Source organism: Halyomorpha halys, unplaced genomic scaffold (genome assembly GCF_000696795.3).
Source record: "Halyomorpha halys isolate HHAL.00 unplaced genomic scaffold, Hhal_1.1 Scaffold106.1, whole genome shotgun sequence".
In the NCBI taxonomy this organism is placed as follows: domain Eukaryota; kingdom Metazoa; phylum Arthropoda; class Insecta; order Hemiptera; family Pentatomidae; genus Halyomorpha; species Halyomorpha halys.
The window spans coordinates 353991-363096 of NW_027111449.1; the positions used below are offsets into that span (position 1 = coordinate 353991).

The following is a 9106-nucleotide window of genomic DNA, read 5'->3' on the forward strand; positions in this document are numbered from 1 at the left end:
CATAAACTTGGCATTAGAGAATTTATTCCGTTATAGCACCAAACCAGAGAAGTAAATATGTAGCAAGTGCAGTACTCCAGAAGTTTAATAGTGTCATGCTAGATAAAAAAAACCTCTGTCATCAAAGTCCTTTCTTATCTACTATGTGTTTATACATCTCTGGCAGCTCTGACTCTAGCGCGTAGAAAGACTTTAATTATTTTTATTTATTTATTTTTATTCACTATCATTATTCCTGAGAAAATAATAATGAATATTTCAATGGTTCATAGGTACTTTATAATTTGATAAAAGTTTCCAAAAATATTATTACGTTCATAACCTTTTTGCGTGTGTTTACATTCATAAAAAAATATACAGATAACAAGAGGAATTCATGCAACAACCATTTTAATAAAAAATATAATTTTTTTCTTTTAGATGATTTGTACTTATCCGTTGTGGTATTTTTGATAGTAATACTTAAAACTTGCGACTAGGCAAATTATCATTTTTTATTAAAATATAATTCCACTTACATCGTTTTATTAGAGAACATAAAAACAAAAATAATTATTATTCTCACTTTTTTATTCTTTAAGAAACTGGAATTGATTTATAACTTGTACATAACCGTATTCGCTATTTCACATAACAAGAACACAACCTGCTCTCACAAAGCACCATTTCTTTAGAGACCTAAAAATTAAAAATTTAAATATATACCTTAAAAAACACTGATTTATTATTGTCGCCGAACATTTCAAAATCAACTTGTATTGCCGAATTCCAATGGGTTTCCCAATTAAACTAGTTATAAATTTTATTTTTACTTGGGAGAGAGTATTTGGGCCCAACACGGCACATTCAAAATTTTAAATACAGTGACTAGAAAATGCTTATAAATGTAAGATCCTAATGATGGGGATTGATTTTAAATTTTCGCTCACCATATTTGCTTCTCCCATTCCCATGCTTAAATTTGTATTCCATGAAATTCCGATTAGCGATAGTTGTTGAATTTCATTAATATTTATAATTCCATAATTAACATTATAGGTTTTTTTTGCTTAGGCTAATTGAATTTTCAAAATCAATACTAATCGTGCAAATTAACTCAAAACACCATGAAAATTAGAAGGAGCTTTGACCATCTCAAATAATACGTCTTCGAATCGAAAGTTTTAAAGTGTGTCTTGTGGTATCAAAATATCAAAATAAAAAATATTTTATTTTTGAAAAAGCCTAATTGCAAAGAAAATCCATAAATATTTTTATTTGAAACCTGAGACATACTTTTAAAGTTTACCAGTTTGAGACAAGTGGAGGTTCTTATTAGGTACATACCACTTCCATACATAGCTAGTAGGTTTATTTCTTTCGCCATTTAAGCTTGAAACTTAAATATAAAAATGATTTTTCTATTTAATATGATAAGGATAATTACAAATGTTAATTCATGATATTCAAAAGAATGGATCAATAAATAATTATGTTGAGGAAATAGCAATGAAAAATGTATAAATATTCCACTTTTTATAATTTTACGTCAGACACATTATATAAACAAAATAAGTTATGCATTATTACACCAGAACAACGAATTTTTAATTTTATTTTTTGGCTTTATTTTGAAATCCATTCGTCCCTTATTTCACAAGCAATACATTCTCCAACCTAAATACTTGATGGTTACATAAGATATTTATCAGTTGCTGAACAATCGCCACTGTTTTTGGAACAACTCGAAATTTAGGAGTGAACGTTAGTGGAATGTTGTATCATAGGCATAGTTTTCAGAAAGTTGCTTAAAAAGTGCATATTCCGATAATGGCAATTTACTTAATTTCTATTGCCAACTGTCATTCTTATTATTAAATTGCAATTTTGGATATATAATTTTATTGTTAAATATATTACAAAGACGTTACAATGTCTTACCCGGACAGACACAGAACTCGTGTTATTGCGACACCCGGTGAGAGGCCACACGAAGCTGACATTCACTTGTGTTACTTCACCCTGGCCATCTCTGGTTCTTACTGGCCTTTCACGGTGTTTATTATTTTAACATGGACTTATTCAATAATATCTACATTATTTTTAGTCTTAATTCAATTGAGGTTGCATCCAGAAAAATGACGTCTGCCCGAAAACTATGTTCTAAGGAATGAGCATGTGGCGTAACTATGTATGGAATAGGATCTAATTTGTTGTGTATTGGAGGATAAATAAGATTCCATTTGTAGGATTCCAAAAAAATATTTTATAGGATAGAAAAACTTCATTTTAGATCGGCATTGAGTTTTATTTCGTATAATACTAATCAAAGAAAAAAAAGAGGATTACACGCCTTTTTCGACTGAAAGCGCAAAATGAATTTAAATATTTGAATTTGTATAATGAGCAAAATACTGTAATTAATTGCTGAATAGTTTCTAATTTACAAAAAGATATTCATAAAAACAAAATACAAAATTATTCCAGAATCGATATAATCAGAAATTGTATATAAAAAAAAATCAGGATTCTAATGACAATCATTACTTAATATCAGGAACAATGATTCCAAAACAAACATTTTTCGTTGTTCTTCATAAATAGACAGGAAATGAGCGTTCTATTGGTAGTAATTTTGAAACAAAATGGCAGATGATAATGAACTATCAATCAAATAATTATGTTAATATAAATGATAATTTAATTCAAACTTTTATTTAATGTTTTTTTTATCCTTATTTTAGACAGGAAAAATCTAATTTAAAATATAAATTAAAGGAAAAATAAAAATTTAAGATTTAAAAAAAATCAAGATATAAATCATAAAAATCATAGCAGTAAAAATGGAATATTCGAAACATTTACTCGAGCAAAAATCTCTTTTTTCCCTAAAATGTCAGGTTTTATTCTAATCTGCTCTTTAGTTATGGACCCCATTTATTGGCTACATTAACAGGCTTCTGCTTTTGTTGGATTGAAAGCAGTAACATTGTGATTTATATCCTGTGGATGAGCACTTTAATTAAAATAGTATACTGTGTTAGGGTTGAATATAGCAAAATCATCGCTTCTATAGACTTTAAGATATTCAAGACAGGTTTTATATACCGGAAGGACATGAATAAAGATAAATTACCCCTCGAGAGGAACAAATATGTTTTGGTGAAAGTTTGGCACGGTAAACGCACATATACTTTGCAAGTCATGAGGAGTACATAAATAATAAACATCAGTGCGAGGTTTTATGTAGTTGCGGTAAAAGTAAATGTGTACCAGGAAGCCTTAAATGGTTCGCAGCTCCAATCTTTGTTAATAACGTTTACGATAATAAATTAATAAACCAGTTTACTGTTCCTGATGATTTGCCTTTCAAATGGATCCTTTAGCTACGATGATTTGTGGTTGGTCAGTATGAATATTTCATATTAACTTTAATCTCATTGTCCTTATCTTTCCGTTCATTTTTAGAAAAAAAATAACTCGTGAATTTTAAATCTGATGAAATAATCAAATTTATTGAGTTAACTCCAACAGGGATCGGGTCTCATCACAACCCTTTTTAAAAAGCAATACTACGAAGCCCCTGGGTGATTTTTCTGAATCATGACTTCTAAACAACCTGATTCCCTGAACACAGCCTGATTAGGACATTGATGAAATAACTTAAAAATTATTGAATATCGTTTTTGCTCCATAATACTGCTACAGAATTTGGTTATATACACGGGACAGCTCCCCTCTCCCTCTCCCCCCACAGAAGTGAAAAAAGGTTTCAATTTAATAAAAATAATTGTAATAACTAATAAAGCACTCCGATGATTATAATTATTGATTATTAAATTTTGGTTGCTGAAATGATACAATCTGATTGACTATGGCTCTCCCCTAATTTAGATCCTGGGTACACCGTTGGTTATATGGAATCCACTTAGTGTTTAACTTAATTTTAACTCCTATTGTGTTAAAATATAAATATTTGGTCTGAGTGGACTCCTAAATTGTGCGAGTTTATTAAGGTCATTTTCCATGTTCTACTCCTACTTGCCAAAGGAACAAGTACTTACTTCTTTCGTACTACTTCTTTATTAATTAAAATAAATTAAATTTATGTTGTCGGCTTCTTCTAACCATATCTTCCAGATAAAAAAAATTGAATTTATTGATAAAAGAAAAGAAAAGTGTATAGTACATCATTATTTTATTTTATCACAAATTTTTTATCATTTGAAATAAGGTGTCTGAATCAGAATATCGTTATTCTTTGATAAGGGTGATTAACTCTGTATTATGAAGCCTCTTCTTGCTAACATTTCGTACTTAATTAGTTTTGGGATGAGTGTAACCAGTGAGGCCATTTCAAAACTACTGTCCTTGCCCTGGCATGTTATAAAATGTGATACTAATTTTTTATAGACAAATGTCCCCTTCACTTTATATTAAACCTAAATTTTACGCGCATATTTACAGTTTCGAGTATATGAAAATACCCAGAATAAGATTGATTGAAAATATTTTACTTTTCAATCATAAAATAATGTTTCGTTTCTGGTTGATCTTGGATTAATTTGAGGAGACGATGTTCGACAGGCGTGCTGTCAGGAGTTTACACTAGCCTTCTTCAGGGCTAAGTACAGAAAAGATAACGATGTAGGAATGATAATAAAACAGTATAAAAAGCAAAGGGCGGTAAAAAACAGTTTAAAAATATAAAATAAGAAAAAAAAAAGTGATATGAAAATCAAACTTTCACAAATATGTAAATTATGAAAACTAAAAATAAAATCGTGAGAATGAAAACAATAAAAAGATAATATGGTTTGAGTGATTAGAGAGTTTATAATGGAAGGAGTGATATCTGGTTCGGGCTAGATCGGTTACATAGGGAACATTAAGGTCTTTATGTATGATTTTATTTGTAACAAATTAAGGAGCATTGAGGATTTTGGATTGTAAGGATTGAATACGAGGGGAATTCGAAGGTTTAGTGGAGTCCCAAAGCTCAACTCCATATGTCCAGATTGGCCTTGTTACAGTCATGTAGATCAGTCTTTTGTAATGTGTTGGAAGTTTAGACCGTTTGTCTAGTAAGTGCTGTAATCGTCGAAATCGACGTGCAGTTTCCTGTCTTTTCAGTCTGGTGTGAGGATTCCAGGTTAATCGCTTGTCCAAATGTAGTCCAAGGTAGCGGATCTGAAGAACTAAAATATAAAGTTGTAAAAGTTACAACACTTTGTGGTATTTTCAACAACAGTTAGTAAGTTTTATCATGAAATGTATTTTAAGAATATTTTTTCCTTCATCTTATCATTTGCAAAACCTTTCCACTTTACTTCCTTAGTAATTTTTCCTCACATACTATATTAACTCATGTTCGCCATATTATTTTTAGCTCTAACTTTACTACGCCTGAATAACTTTGTATTTTAGTTTTTTAAATCAGTGTCAAGCGCATGCGCTAGTTAGCAAATGAACATATGTTTCTTCGTGTCCCACAATAGACTGTATTTTCCAGTGAACCTAGATAAAAACAATAGTGAAAAAACAGTGGCAGTAATAATAAATGATAAGTGATACTGCTCACATGAGAACTAAAATCTAGGTGAGTTGTGGCTTATTTATAAATTTTTAGTGAACAGTCTATGCGTTCCTTAATACTAACAGCAGCCATAGACTCGTACTAGAGATAACAGCCCAGGTTTTGGTCAGTTGGCCACTAGCTGCCATTGAAGATAGACTGCTCTCTCCTTTACGTCTTTAATTACGTATATTAATACGCAAACTAAAATTATACTATTTTTAACCTCTCTACTTATTTTATTATCTCGACTCACCATTATGGTATGAGATACTTCCATATGGTGATGTCCAATAAAAATAGCACCAAAAGATCTCGAAGCCTGGGTAATACACCCAGAAACTCTCCAGCTAAACAAAAATCAAGAAAATCTCTGAGAAACACACCACCTGAGACACCAGGTAGTTCAATTGGTGAAATGAACTCTCAACCTGGCCCTTCTAATCCAAGTACAACCGAGGAATCGTCATTTTTCACGCCAAATCCGTACGACGTATTAGGAAATTTACCAGTAGATAACATCGAAGCGAACCAGACCCTCAGAGAACCCAAGCCACCACCAATATTTATCAATAACATCAAAAAGTTAACCCAGGTACATATGTTTGTCAAGGTCGCATCAATGATACGAAATTAATACCAGATACCGCAGATACATACAGGAAAATAATAAAATATTTATCTGAAACAAAAGCTGACTACCACACATATCAGGTACGTCAGGAGAGGGCGTTCAGAGTAGCCATCAGACAATTACACCCCTCAACACCACTGGAAGCTATCAAAGAAGAACTTACGGCCATGGGATACGTTGTACTACAAGTAGTTAACGTACTAAAAGATAACAAAGATCCACATAGTGCATCAAACAAAATAGCGTTGCCCTCGAACAAACACCTGGAGCTGAAGAAATTTATAATGTGAACCGTTCATATTACTCCAGAGTAGTAGTTGAACAACCCTATCCTAATACAACAATAGTGAAATGTCAAGATTATGGCCACACTAAACATTATTGGCATCATCCAAATTATAGTCTCAAATTTTAATAATAATAATTTTAAAAACAACAACAACAACACAAATCCGTAGAATGCAGCAAGCCTAGGCAAGCACCTGCTGTGTGTGCATGCCACAAAGAAGGGCATCCGGCCAACTACAAGGGGTGCGAGACCTATAAAAATCTAGCGTCCAGAAAACAGGGAGGTCCTAGACAAGAAGATGCTACCAGACCACCCAGGATACCCTCAAGAATTGTCAAACCGGGAGTGTCCTTCGCTCAAATGACTGGAGAATCAGAACAGGCAACTCAGGCCCTGCCACAATCGCAACCTACATCCCATTATCCTCAACCTCAATCCCAACATTCTCATCCCTCTGTTCCTCAAACCTAATCCACTTCCCAAAAGCCTAATCATCAGATACCTTGTATCCCCCCTCCTCCTAACGCGACAGATCTCACAAACCTCCTCACCTCTTTTCTATCTGAATTTAGATCCCTTATCATTCCACTCATCTCCTTACTTACAAATCTAGTATCTAATCTTATTCATCCGCCAAGAAACATTTAAATGGCACCATTTATGTTTCTTTCTATTCTCCTTTGAAATCCGAATGGTATTCGAAACCACGTTAATGAACTAACGGCCTTATTATACGACAAAAATATTGACCTACCTCTAATAACTGAAACTTGAACATACCTCAGTACCAAATTTACGATCGGACCATCCTGACGGAACAGCACATGGTGGCACTGCTGTCATTATCCATCGATCCCTTTCACATCACTTAGTCCTTCTACAAGCCCAAAATTTCCTACAAACCACAGCCGTATCGATCCAAACTTCTCTATTTCCCATAACAATAGTAGCGGGTTATTCCCCACCAAGAATTCCCACTTCCCAACCACAATTCGATTCCTTCCTTGATTCCCTCGGACACCAATTCCTTCTAGATGCAGACCTCAACACAAAAAATCAAGCTGGAAATATCAAAATTGACAAAAATCAACGGGAAGCTAGAAATACCAATTCCCGTGACGATCACTCCTGTCTGTAATCAATTTCCTTCGATGCTACATTCTTTGTCCCAACTCTCCTACATACTGGCCAACCGATCCTAACCGTAACCCTGACCTCCTGGACTTCTTCATACACAAAGGCTTAGGCCCTCTTAACACTTCCCTTTCACGTCTCGATAACCTATCTTCAGACCATAGTCCACTAATCCTAACTATCTCCATATTCAAGAGAATTGTCCAACCATCGATCCGAGTCCTTCAATTCCTACCTCTCTTCCCTTTCTACTCACAATTCCCTCTGGAACATGACCAAAAGAATCCTAAAATCCAATCATATTTCCCACCCCTTCGAAGAAATGAGAGCGCATGGGCTGCATCCGACGAAGAAAAACCCGAAGAGCTAGCCATTCACCTTTCTTACACATTCACTCCTCATCCTGAACTTCATACTGACCTAACCCAAACAATTGAAGAATACCTATCGTCACCAATCCCACTCTCCTTACCTCCTAGAGCAGTCACCCCTTCTGAGGTCAAATATCAACTGAGGATGCTAACTCCTCGTAAATCTCCAGGGTATGATCTTCTGACTCCTCAAATCCTTCGCCAACTTCCTCCCAAAGCTATAATATTCCTTACATATCTTTGTAATTGTATCCTAAGAACAACCCACTTTTCTATCCTTCTAAAATATTCCATTATTATACTCTTTCCAAAACCAGAAAAACCTCCTAATAATCCTGCTTCCTATAGACCAACCAACCTACTTCCAATCCTCTCAAAAATTATAGAAAAAATCCTCCTTATACGTAACCTATCCATAGTTGAATCACAGAGTTTTACCGCACATCAATTTGGATTCCGCTCTAAGAACTTCACAGTTCAACAAGGCTTCAGAGTCGTTGACTACATCTCTTCAGCTATTGTAAAGAAACAATACTGCTCGGGTGCCATTCTGGACATAGCGCAAGCTTTTGACCGGGTATGGCATGCCGGATTGCTTTCCAAGCTCAAATCCATATTACCCCAAACATTATACATTACCCTCCGCTCCTACCTCTGAGATCGTTCCTTTCGAGTTCGCTGTGGTTCTAAGTACTCAATTATCTACCCCATCGAGGCAAGAGTTCCCCAAGGCAGTGTCCTGGGCCCTGTCCTCTACATCCCCTTCACTGCTGACATTCCCATCACTCCAGACACGTTCCTGGCAACATTGGCCGATGATACAGCTATCCTATCCTCCTATCCCGATCCTGTAATAGCCTCATTCAATCTCAAAACACACCTCACCCGGATTGAACAATGGTGTAACCAATGGCGAAGAAAAGTCAGTGAATCGAAATACACCTATGTGACTTTCACTCTCCGTCGCAGCTTCTGTCCACCTGTTACTCTTAATGATATACCTCTTCCCAGATCCGACACAGTGCGAAACCTCGGATTCATTTTGGACAAAAGACTCACCTGAAAGCAACATACTATACTTAAAAGACAAGAACTCAACAGACGATTCAGCCAACTATACCGAC

The 9106-nt window shown here is 34.6% G+C and overlaps 1 protein-coding gene across 3 annotated transcripts in view; it reads left to right on the forward strand.

Annotated features, from left to right (window-relative positions):
* LOC106677695 (serine/threonine-protein kinase MAK) overlaps positions 1–9106 on the forward strand; it is a 258305-nt gene that overhangs the window by 176846 nt on the left and 72353 nt on the right. Inside the window, exon 1 of one of the 3 annotated variants that reach the window (XM_014415771.3) lies at positions 5510–5578. The exons of the other annotated variants lie outside the window; for them this stretch is intronic. The gene's annotated coding sequence lies outside the window, so the exon portion shown is untranslated. Of the gene's footprint in view, positions 1–5509; positions 5579–9106 lie in introns of those variants that run through there. 3 annotated transcript variants of the gene reach the window in all.